This window comes from Panulirus ornatus, chromosome 20 (genome assembly GCF_036320965.1).
Source record: "Panulirus ornatus isolate Po-2019 chromosome 20, ASM3632096v1, whole genome shotgun sequence".
Taxonomy (NCBI): Eukaryota; Metazoa; Arthropoda; class Malacostraca; order Decapoda; family Palinuridae; genus Panulirus; species Panulirus ornatus.
Window position 1 is genome coordinate 15,897,034 of NC_092243.1, and position 20,432 is coordinate 15,917,465.

The following is a 20,432-nucleotide window of genomic DNA, read 5'->3' on the forward strand; positions in this document are numbered from 1 at the left end:
CCCCCCCCCCTTTTTTTTTTACCACGCCCATGTTCACCTTCTCATCCGCTTTCTTTGGTTCCAACGGCTTATTCTGCGCTTATTTTTTGTAGCATTATTATTGCTGCCTCCGCTTTCTTTGATTCCATCATGAATGCTACTCCTGTTTCTTTTGGTTCCCCTATTATCTGTTGCCTTCGTTTCTTTATTTTTATTCCGTCAATTCTCAGTGACACCACTTAGATGTCCTACATAATCTCTATCATAACGTCCTGACGTTAATCCAATCACATATTTCTACTCCCTCAAAAAGGTACACGGGTAAACGCAGTGGACCTCGTGTGATTTACCTTATTAGACCTTGGCCTATTACTCAAGTCATAGCTTAGGCACCAAACATGTAGATGACCCTAACTTTCACAACGGAAGGTCCATTCGCGTCTAGATTCCCGCCAATGAACGATCTTCTATGATCATCCAGGGACTCACCGTCATGGCTTACCTGCTGAGCCTACATCATAAATGCCAACTAGCTTGGGTTGCCCGATCATCTTTGGAATAAGACTGCGCCAGTCGTCTTCATCAATCTGACGGTCGGTCAGACAAGCAGTCACTCTGGCTTTAAGACACCGAGACACCATCTACGCCCGGAAATGTTCATTATGTTATTCCTGACTCATCACTCTCTGGCAGGTGTTCCGTGATGCCTGATCTCATGTGGCCTCCTTCGGGAGCATCCCTATGTTACTCTGGTTTCTTCCTTCTTCAGCAGAACCCTCGTAGGCCAACGACAGCAAGAGTCTTCCAGAGCGAATCCTATGAAATTTCAGCTACGCCTTACCTTGTGTGGCACAAATATAAACCTGGCAACTGCCGGTACTTTCCAAACTAGAGGACCTAACAAGCCATCTCCGTCTTGTCACACCGGCGGTAAAGCCACCTCACCCCGGCAGCTCCCCATTCTTACAGCACAAAGTCGAAAGCAACTCCTGTGGCTGCATCAGGAGACCAAGGAAACGACGTGGTTTTCCGAGGGGGAACTTGCCTCAACTCCAGCTTCTACACCAGCACCGAGGGACAACTCTCTCACCACGTTCCCTACACCAGCACCACCTCCGACCGCATCGGTACCTCATCACTTTACCCAATCCTAGATCACCTGAGCAGCTTACCCCTAGTTACACCTTTTTACTTACCCAATAATACTCAGTGTTGGTCTTCGTGCTCCCTGATCACTCTTAGTTCATTACTACCAAAACAAAAGTGACACAAAATAAAATCAGCTGGAGTTCCATCGCTATTACTGCCTCTCGATCGCAGTTCTCTGTCTTGCAAATACTTTTAGTTTTTCTTCTGTCTTTCGTTCCTTCCCTCAGTTAGTTTCCACAATGCTCCGTGTCTCTAACTACACTTCTCGACTCTTAATCTCTCTGTCTCTTCTGTTTAGTATTCTCGATTCTCTCCACCCTTTGTTTTATCCTTTATTCTATCTCCCTCCTCTGCTCATTAGTCCCTTCTCACTACGGTTTTCCCATCATTCTGTCTCTTTTGTTCCCTCTTCCCCTCACTCTACCAACTCTGTTTGCTTTTCTCCCCTCTCACTACCGCCGTCGTATGCTATCACCCCTCCCTACCCCCTCTGTTTGGTCCTCTCCCTCCTCACTACCACGTCTTTGATCCACTCTCCTAATTACTTCCTGTGAACCCTCTTCCAACTACCTCCTCTAGCTTGATCTCCATACAACCTCCTCTGATCCTTACTCCCCACTACCTACTCTGATCCTTTCTCGCCACTACCTCCTCTGATCCCCTCTCCCCACTACCTCCTCTGATCCTTTCTCCCCACCACCTCCTCTGATCCTCTCTCCCACTACCTCCTCTGATCCTTTCTCCCCACTACCTACTCTGATCCTCTCTCCCCACAACCTCCTCTGATCGTCTCTCCCCACAACTCCTGATCCTCTCTCCCCACAACCTCCTCTGATCCTCTCCCCACTAACTCCTCTAATCCTCTCTCCCCACTACCTCCTCTGATCCTCTCCCCCTACCACCTCCTACAACCATCTCTCCCCACAACCTTCTCTGACCCTCTCTCCCCACCACCTCCTCAGATCCTCTCTCCCAACCACCTCCTCTGATCCTTTCTCCCCACAACCTTCTCTGATCCTCTCTCCCCACCATCTCCTCTGATCCTCTCTCCCCACAACCTTCTCTGATCCTCTCTCCCCACCACCTCCTCTGATCCTCTCCCCACCATCTCCTCTGATCCTCTCTCCCCACAACCTTCTCTGATCCTCTCTCCCCACCACCTCCTCTGATCTTCTCTCCCCACAACCTTCTCTGATCCTCTCTCCCCACCACCTCCTCTGATCCTCTCTCCCAACCACCTCCTCTGATCTTCTCTCCCCACAACCTTCTCTGATCCTCTCTCCCCACCATCTCCTCTGATCCTCTCTCCCCACCATCTCCTCTGATCCTCTCCCCACAACCTTCTCTGATCCTCTCTCCCCACAACCTTCTCTGATCCTCTCTCCCCACAACCTCCTCTGATCCTCTCTCCCCACCGCCTCCTCTGATCTTCTCTCCTCACTACCTCCTCTGATCCTCTCTCCCCACTACCTCCTCTGATCCTCTCCCCCCACTACCTCCTACAACCCTCTCTCCCCACAACCTTCTCTGATCCTCTCTCCCCACAACCTCCTCTGCTCCTATCTCCCCACCATCTCCTCTGAACCTCTCTCCCCACTACCTCCTCTGATCCTCTCCCCCCACTACCTCCTACAACTCTCTCTCCCCACAACCTTCTCTGATCCTCTCTCCCCACAACCTCCTCTGACCTCCTCTGACCCTCTCTCCCCACTACCTCCTCTGATCCTCTCCCCCACTACCTCCTACAACCCTCTCTCCCCACCACCTCTTCTGATCCTCTCTCCCCACAACCTCCTCTGATCCTCCCTCCTCACTACCTCCTCTGATCCTTTCTCACCACCAACTCCTCTGATCTCTCCCCACCATCTCCTCTGATCCTCTCTCCCCACTACCTCCTCTGATCCTCTCTCCCCACCACCTCCTCTGATCCTCTCTCTCCACCACCTCCTCTGATCTCTCTCCACCACCTCCTCTGATCTCTCTCCACCACCTCCTCTGATCTCCTCTCTCCCCACTACCTCCTCTGATCCCCTCTCCCCACTACCTCCTCTGATCCCCTCTCCGCACCAACTCCTCTGATCCCCTCTCCCCACTACCTCCTCTGATCCGCTCTCCCCATCACCTCCTCTGATCCTCTCTCCCCACCACCTCCTCTGATCCTCTCTCCCCACTACCTCCTCTGATCCTCTCTCCCCACTACCTCATCTGATCCTCTCCCCCCACTACCTCATCTGATCTTCTCTCCCCACCACCTCCTCTGATCCTCTCTCCCCACCACCTCCTCTGATCTTCTCTCCCCACCACCTCCTCTGATCTCTCTCCACCACCTCCTCTGATCCCCTCTCCCCACCACCTCCTCTGATCTTCGCTCCCCACTACCTCCTCTGATCCTCTCTCCTCGCTGCCCCCACTTGATCACTCCTCGCCTCTCCACTACTAATGAATCCAACGCTCAAGAGCAAACCAATACTCGCTGGGAAGAACTCTTGACCTGGTGCGCCCGTCACCTACAACATGGGATTCAGACACTCGCCTGATCTGACAAGCATTCGAAACCAGTCGTGACCTAGAGGAGGATTCGAACACCCACTGTTTGATGAGATGTTCTGACACTTTCGTCTCCTGAGTGATCAGTGGAAAACGAGTTAACCTGGGTAAGTACCTGAACTCACTCCTGACCTGGGAAATGCTTAGAACATCATTTAACGTGTTAAACTATCCCAGCACAATGGTGAACTGGGTCAACAGCTCTGTGGGTAGGGCGACAGTCTGCGCCTCATGATCAAGACACTCGTGTGTTAAGTTCCCTTTGTGTGTATGCATCTGAGTGGCTATTTGAGAAGTGTTAGAGGATGTGTGGATCAGGTGTTTGCTTTGAAGAATGTATGTGAGAAATACTTAGAAAAACAAATGGTTTTGTATGTAGCATTTATGGATCTGGAGAAAGCATATGATAGGGTTGATAGAGATGCTTTGTGGAAGGTATTAAGAGTATATGGTGTGGAAGGTAAGTTGCTAGAAGCAGTGAAAAGGTTTTACCAAGGTTGTAAGGCATGTGCACGAGTAGGAGGAGAGGAAAGTGACTGATCTCCAGTGAATGTCGGTTTACGACTGGGGTGCGTGATGTCTCCATGGTTGTTTAATTTGTTTATGGATGGTGTGGTCAGGGAGGTGAATTCAAGAGTTTTGGAGAGAGGGGCAAGTACGAAGTCTGTTGTGGATGAGGGCTTGGGAAGTAGGTCAGTTGTTGTTTGCTGATGATACAGCGCTGGTGGCTGATTCGAGCGAGAAACTGCTGAAGTTGGTGACTGAGTTTGGTGAAGTGTGTGAAAGAAGAAAACTGAGAGTAAATGTGAATAAAAGCAAGGTTATTAGGTTCAGCAGGGTTGAGGGACAAGTTAATTGGGAGGTAAGTTTAAATGGAGAAAAACCGGAAGTGAAATGTTTTAGAGATCTGGACTTAGAGGACTTAGCAGCGATAGAACCATGGAAGCGGAAGTGAGTCACAAGGTGGGGGAGGGGACGAAGGTTCTGGGAATATTGAAGAATATGTGGAAGGCGAGAACGTTGTCTCGGAGAGCAAAAATGGGTATGTTTGAAGGAATAGTGGTTCCAACAATGTTATATGGTTGTGAGGCATGGGCTATAGATAGGTTTGTGCGGAGGAGGGTGGATGTGTTGGAAATGGAATGTTTGAGGACAATATATGGTGCGAGGTGGTTCGATCGAGTAATGAAAGGGTAAGAGATGTGGTAATAAAAAAAAAAAGTGTGGTTGAGAGCAGAAGGTGTATTGAAATGGTTTGGTCACATAGAGAGAATGAGAGAGGAAATATTGACAAAGAGGATATATATGTCAGAGGTACAGGAAACGAGAAGTGGGAGACCAAACTGGAGGTGGAAAGATGGAGTGTAAAAGATTTTGAGCGATCGGGGCCTGAACATACAGGGGGGGGGAGTGAAAGGCGTGCAAAGAATAGAGTGACTTGGAACGATGTGGTATACCGGGCTCGACGTGCTGTCATTACATTGAACCAGGGCATGTGAAGCGTCTGGGGTAAACCATGGAAAATTTTATGGGGCTTGGATGTGGAAAGGGAACTGTGGTTTCGTTGCATTACACATGACAGCTAGAGATTGAGTGTGAACGAATGTGACCTTTGTTGTCTTTTCCTAGCGCTACCTTGAGCGCGCGGGGGCGGGAAGGGGTGTAAGTTCATGTGTGGCGGGTTGGCGACGAGAATGGTCTAGAGGCTGTGTCGGGAGAGCGGAACTGGTTACAGTCGCTTGATGTCGGTCAAGAGGGCCCTGGGAACCATCCAGTTCACCTCGACCGGTGCCACAGTTCCAGTTCGGTACCAGAGATTCGAAACGAAAAGCAGCTATCAAGATTTTTGCGAAAAAAAAAGGAAAATCAGGGGCGTATGGAATGTATGAATTATACGTTGTTATGTGTTATGTTAGAGATGAAGAAGGTGTGAGATTGTGGATTGGATGCCAGTAACCCACGTGTTGGGGAGGTACAGAAAACAAAACTAATAGCTACCTGAGCTGGGTCACTGTGTCGCCATCACTAACCTTTCCGATAACCCAAGTGGAAGTAATTCCCTGGACCATGGATGCCTCTAGCCTACTTCTAGGTGCCCCCAATTAGGAACCTAGATGCGGTACCAAAGAAATGACGTTCAGATGAAATGTATCGTACAGCCAAAGGTACTACAACGTCAGCTCTAGAGGTACAGATAAAAATCTCACAGCAAAACAAACAAAACAAAAAAATCTAATAACAAAAATCAAGAAGAGCAACAAGAAAAAATATGGAAAGATTATGAGCCTTTACGGCGAACTAAAAGAAAAGGCGTCACTGAAGGAGCTTCATGAAGTGCTTCCTACGCAAGACGAGGCGGAGGGAGACGTAAGGGTAACAGCATCGATCACATGTCAGAAAAGGTGAAGGGAGAACATTGTGTGTGATGTAGCGAGGCATGGAACACACACATCACTCACGGTGTTTTCCAGTCTGATGTGACGTGCCCAGGCCACAAACATCAAAGAGCAACAGACTGGGATACGAGTTATCATACCACAAGGAACTGTGAATATCACAGGTTCCGACACTGACAAGACGAAAATGGAGTTGGACACTGGCGTGCAAACTGTCTGAACAACCTGCCTGTTGCACCTGAGCTGTCTTGACATGTGTATCAGTGATCTGGGAAGACCACGGACCCACGGTTGACTGGCTGTCCCCTGCGGCAGCCCTGCTGAGCGACCTCCACACACTGCCACCTACCCACACCACAGAGATGAACAGTTAAACTGAAGACAGTCGACAGGACACAGTCTGGAAATTTATGTGAAACTGGCTATACATACACAGGGTTATTAGCACCGTTGTGATGGAACGAAGCTCCTTCCTAACAAAACAAAGCAGTGTGATTACCATGATTTCTCCACTACACTAAAATCACTATGCTTGTTTCCTTCATCTCTACATATGTTCGATGAGATCCTGAGGGATCTTCTTTAATCCGACACACTCCTGCAGAGAAATGGGTTCTGGACCTAACATGAAAATGTCCTGATTCCCATGAGGGCCGAGAAGGGTGACGTGTGACCAAATCATGTCGAGATGATATACGGGGGATGTCATCCACCAACCCAAGACACATTCCATCCCTCAGGCAAACTTCGATGTCTACACCGTCACCTAACAAACTGACTGAGACGTTGGTTACTGTCACGAGGTCATCTGTGGCCGAACAGAGTTGCATGGAGGTGTGGACGGAGGACCCCAAGAATGGTGGAGCTACGAACAGGTACACCAGGCAACCTCAGCACCATTTCCAAACATCACTGCAGTGGCACGGATAAGCTATCAAGTATTATCTCATCCGGATCTGAATTAAAACTTATTTTTTTCTAAGCATGAAGATTCTGCTAGAAAAATTAAACAAAGGTGTGTGTGTGTGGTGTCCGAGTCTGAGGAAAGAGAGAGAGAGAGAGAGAGAGAGAGAGAGAGAGAGAGAGAGAGAGAGAGAGAGAGAGAGAGAATGTTCTACAACTGTGAAATTCTGGATTTTTCAAAATGGATCTATCTAATAAGGATATTTGTTGCTTGTACCAGTAATACAGGAAAAGAGGTAATTTTTTTTTTTCATCCGTGCTCGTCTTTCTCGCCTTAGCAAGGTAGCATCAGGAGTGGAACTTTCGAGGATGAAATCCTCGCTTTGCTCCTCTGTTTCTGCTTCCAAAATTGTGATGATAATGAGGGGAAAGGTTTCCAAACTCCATTCCGAGCTCTCTCATACGCCCTCTAAGACACGCACGATAGGTGGGTAGTATCTTTACCCTTCCCTCAGGGACAGAAGTTGAGGTACGAAATGGGAAAGAAAGTTAAGGATTTTATCATAGGTCATTGAACCAAGGCTAAACTATCGTCGGCCGGAGGATGATAACCACCTTAGAGTTCCTTCATCAATTCGTAAAGCTGGTGGAGAACTGAAAAGTTGCCTTTTCAACTCCCTACCCACACATGCACATGCAAGCATGTACACACATGTACACTTGAAAAAAAAAAAAAATCTGCACCCTCACTGACACAATGTAACAACCAAAGTAGAGTTCTCACAAAAGCTCTAGAGTCTGGTCATGCGTTACTAGCTCTGCTCTCCTATATTGCAGCGACTATAACTGCTGATGTCCGTTACTTTAATCTTGTAATTGTGACGTAAAAATATCACTAACACAAACAAAGTATAGCTGATGCAATTCACGGAACGGAAATCCATATGGCAATGGTGTGCTTGAATATGTCAAGCTGCTGCGCTCTTTCCCCGTTGCTTGCGAAGGCTTCATAATGAATGGCTCGTCAATAACAGGAATGAATAACACTGAGTTTGCCTGTGATTTACAAGTTTCACACAGCATGTATGAGAATTCAGGAGAGAAAAACGTTTCAGGATTTTAGGCCCGCGATAACAATCCCATCAATTTAACCTAAGCTTCCAAATGAATGCTAAACCATATAAATTATAAGATTATTTAGTATGTGAAATATAACATCAATTCTTTTTATCCTAGGTACCATTTATCATACTTTTATGTTCCTCTTTGGCAACTCATCCCGTGAGCTGGAAATGTTTCTATTGTGAGTATACCATTTATACTCGATATCTTTATATGTATTCCTTCTAAAACTTACTACAACGTATTCCCAGTCATTTCTTTATTTCAAACTCGCACAGTATCGTAATTACAAACAGAAACGCGTCTCGCAATTCATAGTATCAACCCTTACTAAAACAACCAGAACCCATGTTCATCTCGAAATCCACCATACACTGGGTGAAGAATAATTTTTCTTGCTCAATGTACAAACAAAAGACACACTATATATACATCACATAAACATGAAATACACAAAGCAAACATGTAATGTTACACAGAGCATACAAGTCGAGGAGCAACCTTACTTTGTCAAAACTGGTTATTCAACGATTTTTGCCTCCTCTGTGGGGATTCGCAGCATAAACCATGAACGCACCACACAAGCAAGGGTCAGGTTCGCTAAAAGCCAACACACAAACACTTCATGGAACGCTTGCAGGATGGTGACCACTCGGGCCTTCAAAAAACCAGATACCAGTCAACTTAGTGACATCGGAACTTCACAGTGCGCGCATAAGACATAAACGGTTCACCTGTTGCTGAAAGCTTGAGGACACCTGGTCTGTTAGAAACAGAACAATCACATGGTGGACTACCAAGACGTACTGAACGGTGGTTTCTGGTAATGTCCCGACAGTTGTCCCTCCCGAACGCTTTGTCAACACCGGGAGCTGGAGTTGCCAGTTAGGAAGAGACAGACGACGCCAAATCCTTGCTGACACTAAAAGCAACGACATAATTACTTAAATGACCACACAATGATAGAGATCTGACGTTAATCTAAACTATTACTGATTAAACTTACAACAATTTGCCGTGATGATAGGCAATTTAGGCGATTGTTGTAATTACCGCAATATTGAGCTGGACACCCTATGTATCACATAAAACGACAACCGTCTATTTATAAAGGTATTCTAACGGTCATACTGAGTGGCTATTGTGTTACATTGGTGCATTACGCCGTTCAGAGCAAACTAACCTGGCTGGACTTCACATGTAAGAAAACTGAGACGGAACTAAGTTGAATCGAATTACTATATTATTCATGAACTGGGGTGAATAATTTACGTGTCTTTAATTCCAAAGATAAAACTACGGCGTTACCCACTAAAGCGTCGCACCTTTTAGGTGTCACACACACTGGTGACCCACACCATTGTTGTAGCGCATGAGCTAAGCGCTGACCCAGTGAGTGGCGCTGAAAAAACTATTTGACTTAACGAAATTATAGACTACATAGACGGACGAATAACAAAAGATGTAAAGGACACAAGAAACTGTATAATCATGTTTTCTCTTGTTGCCTTAACCGTTGGCAACTCAACGATATTTGAAGCACATAATAGAAAGGTGATGCCTCGTCCTCGCTAAAACCCTACGACAGTGGGCCTCAAAGCTCATAGTTGAAAATCGAGATTTCTAAACAATCACACAAGAAACTAACGTCTGTTTACCTTTCCATGAAGATTGCCTCGTTGTACCGTCAGCCTTCACATTCAACACTCACAAACATAACGCTAGTCATGAGCTGTCTGCTCCTCAATCGCCTGTAGAAAGACAGGACATAACACAGAGTTCGGCGGGAAGTTTTATGTAGTTCGCACCAACGAGTACACAGTTCCGACCTGGCCGTGGAGTTCTAGTTGCACCTGATGTCTGCACGCTCAATGCTCTCAAGCCAAAGTGACGCGTCCGTTCCTTTCCCTAACGTCCCTCTATGACGTCACTTCCCCTATGGGACTACTTCGATAATGTGGAGTTTTCACGAAGTATTATAACATTAACACCAAGCAACAACACTCCTATTGTCGTACACATTATCACCAAGTCAAAATTCTACTCTACTTATCGCTAGTTAAAAAGAACGGGGAATTCAACGTCATTACACGTCACAAAATGTATGAAAACACACACCAAAACCTCTCCATGACGTAAACGCCATTAGGAATGAAAAATGGTCATCACAGGTTTGTGAACTGCAGCCATGTACTACAAGTTCACTAGTATTTCACTTCGAAAATAAGAGATGATATTATTCCTGAATTCATCAACACGGGATCAAACAATGGTGATGAATTAGACAATCGCTGATGAAATACGATAACATTTAAACTGTCGGCCTATCATAGTCTACACGCTCGACGGAGTTGTAAACCACATGAAATTCTTACATTTTAGTATCATGTCTCTAATGTACCTAGCATACACGTTCTAACAATTTACACGTACAATGAATTAATGACTTAGCTGCTACACGCAAGCAGTGGAATAACTTTGCATATATAAGCAGACAATTTACAGTAAACTTTAGATTCTCCCAACACAATACAATATATATGGACGGTAAAGCTCCGCTCCTAACACACAGCCCCAGTTTAATCTATTCGTCACGTAAATATACAGAGGGAGACTACAAACGGAATGGTGGCGAACTTAAACAAGGACCCATATTCTAAAACAAATATTAGCATACAATTCAGTGCAGTCAGCACATAAATAACACATCATAATAGCAAAGAAGATCCTGTGTTCTAAAACGAATTCAATCACACAAATCTTAGTCGATCATCACGTAAAATCACAAGTGAAAATAGCAATAAAAAATCCTGTGTTGTAGGAAGAACACCAGCTATGATACAGACACATTCATCTTTTCAGTAAGAGCAGGAGACTGTGTCTTGACACAGGCAAATGTCAAGACGTGTACATTCTCACGGTGACAGAACATTCCACTGAAATGGTGACCTTAAATTGTGGGCGATTACTGGTTCAATCGGATCAAAGGTTACAAAAAGAGGGATGCGAACGTGGAGGAGTACACCAAACGGCAAAAGAAGGGATCACAAGAGCAATTATTGACATTGAAATGCTGAAATCGTGGAGTAATAGAGAGGTGCTGAAGACTAAAGTTCAAACAACGGGTGAAGGGCACTGGGTACGTGCAATGAATGCCAGGCGGTGTGTGGACGGGACGAGATTCGTTACTGTTCCCTTAAATGACCGAAAAGGAAACTAATTTAGTGAAAAATTGCATGGGAATTTTTCTTTGCGTAGATGACATGATGTCTGGTGGGGGACTTACTAGCCTAGTGAGACGGAAGAGAGGAGTTTCAAATGCAATGATTAGGAAGAAATGGGAAGGTAAAACAGATCTGAGTCACACGTTATCTGCGGATATTGTCGCAGCAAATCCTGTGGATATTGTACAAGACCAAGAGTCAGGACGATGTGATAATACTCATCATTTGGATACCAGGTGTGCGATGTACATATCCTGTCTAGTGTGGACCTTCTGCCCTCAGTGTGGCTCAATTATTCCCCTGCCCTCAGTGTGGCCGTGTGATCCCCCTGCCCTCAGTGTGGCCGTGTGGTCCCCTCTGCTCTCAGTGTGGCCGCGTGGTCCCCCTGCCCTCAGTGTGGCCGTGTGGTCCCCCTGCCCTCAGTGTGGCCGTGTGGTCCCCCTGCCCTCAATGTAGCCGTGTGGTCCCCCTGTCCTCAGTGTGGCCGTGTGATCCCCCTGCCCTCAGTGTGGCCGTGTAGTCCCCCTGCCCTCAGTGTGGCCGTGTGGTCCCCCTGCCCTCAATGTAGCCGTGTGGTCCCCCTGCCCTCAGTGTGGCCGTGTGGTCCCCTTGCCCTCAGTGTGGCCGTGTAGTTCCCCTGCCCTCAGTGTGGCTGTGTGGTCCCCCTGTCCTCAGTGTGGCCGTGTGGTCCCCTTGCCCTCAGTGTGGCCGTGTAGTTCCCCTGCCCTCAGTGTGGCTGTGTGGTCCCCCTGTCCTCAGTGTGGCCGTGTGGTTCGCCTGCCCTCAGATGCACTCTTCCTCAACCCGTTTTAACAGCCCCTCAGTCGCCTCGCAGGAGACAGTAATCACGGCTTAACACACACACACTTCCTGCACATGAATCCTGAGCGGTAACGAAGGTACAAACCGGCAACGTATTAGATTAAGACGATCGGGAGTGGAATTTCCATCTCACGAAGCCTTTCACTACGACGGGTCGAACCCTTGAGCGAGACGGTACGATCCGTGGCATGATGACGACGGTGGTTCTCTACCTGACCTACAGTGGTCAGGTCATAGGTCGCTTCTTCATGCCCAAGGGGGCATTACAGTCGTGATGGTGTTAAAAGTACGTGACAGAGAGAGAGAGAGAGAGAGAGAGAGAGAGAGAGAGAGAGAGAGAGAGAGAGAGAGAGAGTCATGTATACTTCAAGTTCCACAGGAAAAAGTCGTTGCTCTCTTACAGTACCAACAACACTGTTATCTGATGACGTATACGTCTGTAGACCGTCCACACTTGATGTGATGACTTGGGTCGGTGTTCAGCGTCGACCGTCTCTTTCCGATAGACTGATGTCGTCCCTTGTGCTCAGTGTTCCCACGCTGTGCACCCGGTGAACCTCTTCCCTGCGTAACAGCCAACGCTTGCTTGGGTCAGCAGTCTGAGACATTCCCGGTTCTCATTCTGTCACTGTAATTCAACTGGACGCTTCTTCATCATCATCATAATCATCATCATCATCATCATCTTCTTCTTCTTCTCCTTCTTCTTCTTCTTCTTCTTCTTCTTCATTGCTTCTTCTTCTTCTTCTTCATTGAGGTCGATGTTTCAATTCGAGTCTGCTATTTCCCTCTGCGTTTCTGTCAGCCTGAACAAGGGGCGGCTGAAGGAATAATGATGATGATGATGATGATGACATCCAGCTGGTGCTTCGATCGTGATGACCCATCGCTACAACCGTCAGGACTGAGAGGATCGCTCTTGGGACATGATTTGGTGTCGGAATTTGTTTGATTTGAAGTAAAACCAATATAGATTGTGGACGCTACACACACACACACACACACACACACGCACGCACCGTCGTGGTGTAACCGTAACTGACCGTCATGCATGCACGGGCCGCCTGCCGCTTGCCACATAGGTTCGAATCCTGGTCACGGCAGCCGGTCTTATAGCCCATCCAGCTGTTCATATTACCAGAGGGGCTGGGTCAATAAAATAGGCACCTAGTATAGGCTAGCATGTGTGTGTGTGTGTGTGTGTGTGTGTGTGTGTGTGTGTGTGTGTGTGTGTGTGTGTACATGCACAGAAGGAAAGACATGGTACACACGAGTATATACATGGTGAAGAGACGGGGCAACACGGGTGTAAAATTCTACTCCCTGTAGCACACAAATAGTAATCACACACACACACACACACACACACACACACACACACACACACACACACACTACGGTCGGAGAGCGAGACAAGAGTGTATTATCTCCTTTAATCCTGGCGAGATCAGCCAGGGTGGAGGTGGCGCTGTAGTGAGACAATAAATAGAAACATTTTCATGGCTCTCTTAAGGATGGAGATGACGGAACAACAGATACACTAAGTCTCTTGACAGCCAGTCTACCCTCTCTGTGTTTTCAGTTTACAACAGTATACCTCCAGTGGTGTAGGTTTACAAGTATACCTCCAGTAGCGTGTGTTTATAGCTTGGTATAACTGTGGTGGCGCGTGTCTACAACACAGTAAGCCACCATTAGCGTGAGTTTACAATATATCTTTAGTGGTGTAAGGTTGCAGCATAGTAAATATCTAGTTGTGTGAGTTTACATCACAGTTTGAGTCCAGTGGTGTGAGGTTTCAACAGTAAGCTTCAGTGGTATGAGATTGCAAAATAATACCCTCCAGTGGTATAAGTTTACATCACAGTATACTTCCAGGGATTCGAATTTACCGCACAGTATATTCCAATAGTGTGAGTTTACACTACAGCATATCTCAGGTACCATGAGTTTTAACACAGTATACCTTCATCGGTGCGAGTTTAGAACACATCATACTCGACTAATGGGAGTTTACAACACACTGTACCCTCATTGGTGCGAGTTTACGAGACAAAATACCTTCAGTGGTGCCTGTTTACAAGGTAAGTTTACCTTTCAGTGGTGTTACTTTACCACGTACAGACATTCAAGTGAATGGACAGGTTGCTCTACACCATCCACAAGGAGTAACTCCAGATCCCCAGGAAATCGTTCACTTCCCCCATATTTCTTTTTTTCTATAGTAGGTGAGACGACACGGGTTACTGGCATGCCTTAAACACGGCTGCCTTATAGAACGGTACCCAGGACGAACATCTGGGTTGGTTGTGACTGCTGTGTTGCAGGACGGGCTGACTCCCGTGCCCTCAGGATTAGATCCCAAAGGGCCCTTGAGTGACTCATGGTCAGCAACGCTAACCACTGCACCATGGAAACTCATGAAACATCCTTTCTATCTTTTTCATGTGATTCTGTAACAAGTGCACAGCACCAGTTGTAGCGTTCGTGACAAGTGCGCAGGTCTGTATGAGGTGCACAATATGAATGTTGGCATCTGTGACATCTACTCAGATGTTTACGTCCATAACAGTTAGCGTCCGTGACGGGTGCGCAATACATGGACTTAAGTGTCCTTGACAGGTGCACAACTGCACAGTACAAGGAGGGCGCGTCCATGACAGGTGCACATTACAGAGAGAGAGAGAGAGAGAGAGAGAGAGAGAGAGAGAGAGAGAGAGAGAGAGAGAGAGAGAGAGAGAGAGAGAGAGGCTAACGCCCGTGATACGGAGGGACAAAGAAACGGTTTATGACTCTTACTGACAACAGGTAGTGGGGCAGGTGTGTGGCCCTGTGGGGCGGCAGTCGACCCCCTTTGCCATCCTTGAGCCTCGTGTCTGACCTCTTGCCTCCCTTAATCCCAATCTCTAATTAGCTTCCTGCCTCCTTAAGATCCCATCACAATCTCCCTGTCTATCCCTTAAACCCCTTCGACCCCCCTGCCCTCAAACCCTTGCCTTCACCCCCTTTCCGTCTCCAAACCCTTGCATGACACGACTCAGTCTAGACCCACAGCTTTGAAAGCACAACCTCCAACCCCTTGAATCAACCCCTCCCCTCCATCCCTGTCTCCCTCTCTCTCTCTCTCTCTCTCTCTCTCTCTCTCTCTCTCTCTCTCTCTCTCTCTCTCTCCCCGCCTCTGACCAGTGAGCAGATGATGAAATATACACCAGCAGCCGTAAGCTACACACCAACGTGACCCGTAATTAAACTTGAAACATCAGCAAACGCTGAAATGTTAAACGGAAATATGAACTTTAATAATGACCCCGAGATAATTAAACTGTACGAGGTGACATGAATTATGAACTCTGACCTGGATTTCAAATGTAAATGGTGAACGAATCATGACACGAGTGAACACCGAAAATACACAGAAAAATATAGAAATACAAAATACAAAACACGCTACCAATCACTCACAACAAATGAACCGTAAGCTAATTATACACCATGGTCTGTAACCTGATCACAAACTATGAACTCTGAGGTCGTGAGCTGCGAGCTGTTCCCTTTCCCACCTCTTGACTCAATACTGCCTCCCTGTATCATGTTAACAGACCACTGACTCGTTCCTGCCTCCCTGTATCATGTTAACAGACCACTGACTCGTTCCTGCCTCCCTGTATCATGTTAACAGACCACTGACTTGTTCCTGCCTCCGTGTATCATGTTAATATGGCATTTACTATTTCTTGCCTCCCTTGTCAACATAGCACTGATTCGTTTCTGCCTCTGTGTATTATGTCAACAAAGCACCGACTCGTTCCTGCTTCCCTGTATCATGTTAACATAGCACTGTCTCGTTCTTGCTTTCCTGTATCATGTCAACATAGCACTGTCTCGTTCTTGCCTTCCTGTATCATGTCAACATAGCACTTGACACGTTCCCGCTTCCCTGTATCGTGTCAACATAGCATTGACTTCGTTCCTGCCTCCCTGTATCATGGCAACATAGCACTGACTCGTTCCTGCCTCAACGTATCATGGCAACTTATCACACCGTCAGAGCAGTTCCCCACCATCAATCGCCTGTGTATATCTCGCAGCAAGAAGGATTAAGTTTTGTCTTGCTGTACTGTTCAGCTTCTGTGGCAACATGCGAGTCCTTATGACAACTATTTAACGCCTATTCTCAAATCCAGAACGTCTCACAAAAACTTAATATCTCAATAAGAATAATTCTTCGCGAGAGCACCGGCGTCCTTTAGGGATCTTCACCTTTTCTAGAACGTGAAAACAGGTCTGGGAACGTTCGTATGTATTCTCCATTTCATATATAACTTTACTAAGGCAAGAATGACCTGAAAGAATTCTCAAGTGTCCCATCAAAGTCTTTGTTACTTCCGCAGGGTTTGAACACCCTTTTCAACAATATAGTCTTCATTTTCAAAGCGTAAGAGAGTCCTTGAATCTTACTCATATTCATACGTGAAGCCTCAAACGTCCGTTCTGCAACCATGTGCTCTCCTGTAGTGACTCACGACCCCTTGAACGCTCCTCTAACTCTAAAGATACCCCTCATGGTCCTTGGCATCGGCTCTGTTAATTCTGATCATTATTTTGGAGTTCCTTACCATCATCAGAATGTGCTATCCTCGCTTCAAACTTACGTGTTAACTATAGGATGTGAGTCCCCTTTCAAATCTCATGAACTGTTGTTTTAACATCAGTCCACTTCTGTATTCATATACATTACCTGTAATGCTCAGTCCCCCTTAAGTAAATTCGCAAGTCTTTTCTTTAACCTCTGAATATCCCATCAAATATCGCGTTCATTATCTCTCGCCATCCAAACTTCCTAAATCTCTTTTAATGGTTGTCCAACAGGTCACATCCCTGAGAACGCATTAAACTTTGTGTTGATAACTTTTCGACACATTCTTTGTATTCACCCATCACCGTGGTTGTCGTGATGCCCGGCTGGAACCATCTGTCGTGCCATGACGACTGGTCAGCAAACAGGCAGCCGTAGACTAATGCAGCCCATGAGCGACGGCTCATCCCACTGTCAACAGAGGAAGCCACAACGTAACCCAGAGTTAACGAAGCTCAATATGCGGCCTCACGCACGTCCCCATCACCACCACGGTCCCACTGTTGGTCCTGTGGCCTGCTGTAAACATCGAGGAATTTACCCAATTGTTGACGTAATAGTTCGTGCTAATCATCGACTTCCTTGACCTGTGTATTGCCTTATACGTCCTGAATAACTGGATATGACTGTAGACCATTCTCTCCTCGTGTGGGAGCCAGAACCTTCTGATGCGGGGGAAATTTCCGTTGTCTTTAAGTTGGCGCAAAGATCCATCACGTCAGAAGGATCTGACTGACCCCTCACACGAGGAAAGCGTCTGCATGTATATAGCAGCACACGGGTCTGGTATAAGAGCGAACATAACCCCAGAACACAGCAGGTACGGACAATGAGACAGATGTTAGTGTGGATAATCTCATTATTCACCTTGTGCCGCCAGCCTCGCGTAGATAACGAAGGATCTGGAGTTGGTGCTTGTGTTTATGGGGTCGCTTATGGTGGGGAGAGTGTGCTTTATTTGTTGTCACAAGAGGGTGCTGTGTTTATGGTGGGGAGGGGAGGTTGTGTTTATGGTGGGGAGGGGATGCTGCATTCATGGAGGTCGGGAGCTATGTTTATGGTATTGAGGTGGTGCTGTTTTGATGGTGGGAAGGGGTGCTGAGTTTATGGTACAGAGGAGATGCTGCGTTTATTTTGGGAAAAGAGTGCAAAGTTTATGGTAGGAAGGGGTGTATGATAGGGAGGGGGTGATGTGTTAGTGGTGGGGACGGATGCCATGTTTATTGCAGAAAAAGGGTGGTGTCTTTATGAAGCGAAGAGGTACTGCGTTAATTGGCGTGGGGAAGTGCTGTGTGTATGTTGGGGGTGTGCGATGTTTATAGTGGGGTAGTGCTGTGTCTATGGTGCAAAATGCTGCTGTGTTGATCGTTAAAAGATAAGTCTATGTTTATGGTGGGGAAGGGGTACTATGTTATGGTGGGGATGGGGGTGCTCTGTTTATGATAAGGAGGAGATGCTCTCTTTGTGATGGGAGGGGGATAATGTGTTTGTTATGTAAGTAAGGTGTGTTGTGTGTATGGCAGTGAAGGGTTGCCATGCTCACGGTAGAAGGAAGTGCCGTGTTTATAGTGGGGACTTCTTCTAGCAGGAAGATGGTGCTGTGTTTATGATGCGAAAAGGTGCTGTGTTAGTGGTGGGAAGAGAGGTCTGTGTTGATGGTGTGGAGGGGGTTCTATGTGTATGATAGGGAGCAGGAAGTGTTGCTCTGTTTAAAGTTGGAGGGGATGCTGTGTTTGTTATCAGAAGAGTGTGCTGTGTTTATGATGGGAAGAGGGTGCTGTGTCTATGGTGGGGAGGGTCTGCTGTGTTTGTGGTAGGGAAGGGGTGTTGTGTTTATGGTGGGGAAGGGATACTATGTTAACAGCAGGGACAGGGAGCTATGTTTATGGTAGTTAGGAGATTCTGTGTGTGTGGCAGGGAGGGGTACTTCGTTTACGGTTCAGAAGGAATACTGTGTTTATCAAAGAGAGGAGGGGCTGCATTTATGAAGGGAAGGGTGCAAGTTCATGGTAGCGAGAGGGCGCTTCTTTATGGTAGGAGGAAGCGCTGTGTATGTGATGGGAGGTGGTATATGTTGATGGTGGGATGATGGGGTCTGTGTTCATGGTGGGGAATGGGTTTTGTGTTTAAGATGGAGAGAGTTGCTGTGTTTATGGCGGGTAAGGTGTGCTTTGTTTATGATGGCGAAGGGTGTTGTGTTTATGATGGGGTCTATGTTTATAATGGGAAGGGTCGCTGTGTTTAGGATGGGTAAGGGGGCGTTGTGTTTATGGTGGGGAATGGGTGCTGTGTTCAAGATGGGAAGGGTTGCTGTGCTCATGGCGGGTAAGGGTTGCTGTGTTTATGATGGCGAAAGGAGCTGTGTTTATGGTGGGTAGCAGGCTGTGTTTATGATGGTGAGGGGCGCTGTGTCTATGATGGGTAAGGGGTGTTGTGTTTATGATGGAAAGATAGTGCTATGTTTAATGTGTGGAGGGTACTATAAAGTGGGGAGGGGATGCGGGTTTAGGGTAGGGAAAAAGTTTTGTTTTATGATGGGGAATGGCATGGGAAACTGTGTTTATGTGGGGACGGGTGCTGTGTTTATGGTGGGGAGGGGTGCTGTCTTCATGGTGAGGAGGAGATGCTGCATTCATGGTGGGAGGGGAGAGATGTTTAAGGTAAAAAGGGGATGATGTGTTCATGGTGGGGTGGGTGCTACATTTACGGTGCAGAGATGATGTTGTGTTTATTGTGGAGAGGAAGTGCCGTGTTTATGGTGGGAAGGGGTGTATGTTTATGGTAGGGAAGGGGTACTGTGTTCATGGTGGGAGGAGGTTCTGTAATTCATGGGGAGGAGAGGTTAAAGTGTTTAATAGGTTTCTGTGTTTATGGTGGGGAGGGGATACTGCGTCCATGGTGGGAGGTAACCAATGTTTATGGTAGTGAGAGTGTGATGTGTTTATGGTGGGGAGGGGTGCTGCTTTTATGGTATGGAGGGGATGCTAGGATTATCTGTGAAGGGATGCGTGTTATGGAAGGGAAGTGGTGTTCTGTTTATGGTGGGGAAGAACGTGGTGTTTATAAGAGGAAGAGGTGCTGTGTTTATGGTACGAGGAGGTGCTGTGTTTATGGTGGGGAAGGGATACTGTGTTTAAGGTGGGGAGAGGGTACAGTGTTTATGATGGGGTGACTTACTGTGTTTTCAGAAGGGTAAAGGATGCAGTATTACGGTGGGGGAAACGGTGCTTTGTTCATTGTGGGGAAGTGGTACTGTGTTAGTGGTGGGGAGTGGGTGCTGTGTTTATGTTGGAAAAGGGGTGCTATGTTTATGATGGGGTATGGGGCGCTATGCTTATGATGGAGTATGGGGCGCTATGTTTATGATGGGATATAGGATGCTATGTTTATGATGGGGTATGGGGCGCTATGTTTATGATGAGGTATAGGGTGCTATGTTCATGATGGGATATAGGATGCTATGTTTATGATGGGGTATAGGGTGCTATGTTTATGATGGGGTATAGGGTGCTATGTTCATGATGGGATATAGGATGCTATGTTTATGATGGGGTATAGGGTGCTATGTTTATAACGATGAGGTTTTCTGTGGTTCTGGTGGGTAGGAGGTACTGTGTCTGTGGTGGGTAAGAGGTGTTATGTTTATAGTAGGAG

General features: G+C 46.8%; 1 protein-coding gene across 10 annotated transcripts in view; it reads right to left on the reverse strand.

The window, feature by feature from the left end:
• Window positions 1-20,432, reverse strand: part of alpha-Catr (alpha-catenin related) — a 975,683-nt gene that overhangs the window by 445,883 nt on the left and 509,368 nt on the right. The window contains exon 1 of one of the 10 annotated variants that reach the window (XM_071674730.1): window positions 9,755-10,009. The exons of 8 other annotated variants lie outside the window; for them this stretch is intronic. The gene's annotated coding sequence lies outside the window, so the exon portion shown is untranslated. Of the gene's footprint in view, window positions 1-8,602; window positions 8,836-9,754; window positions 10,010-20,432 lie in introns of those variants that run through there. One more of the 10 variants, XM_071674731.1, reaches the window with a different exon arrangement.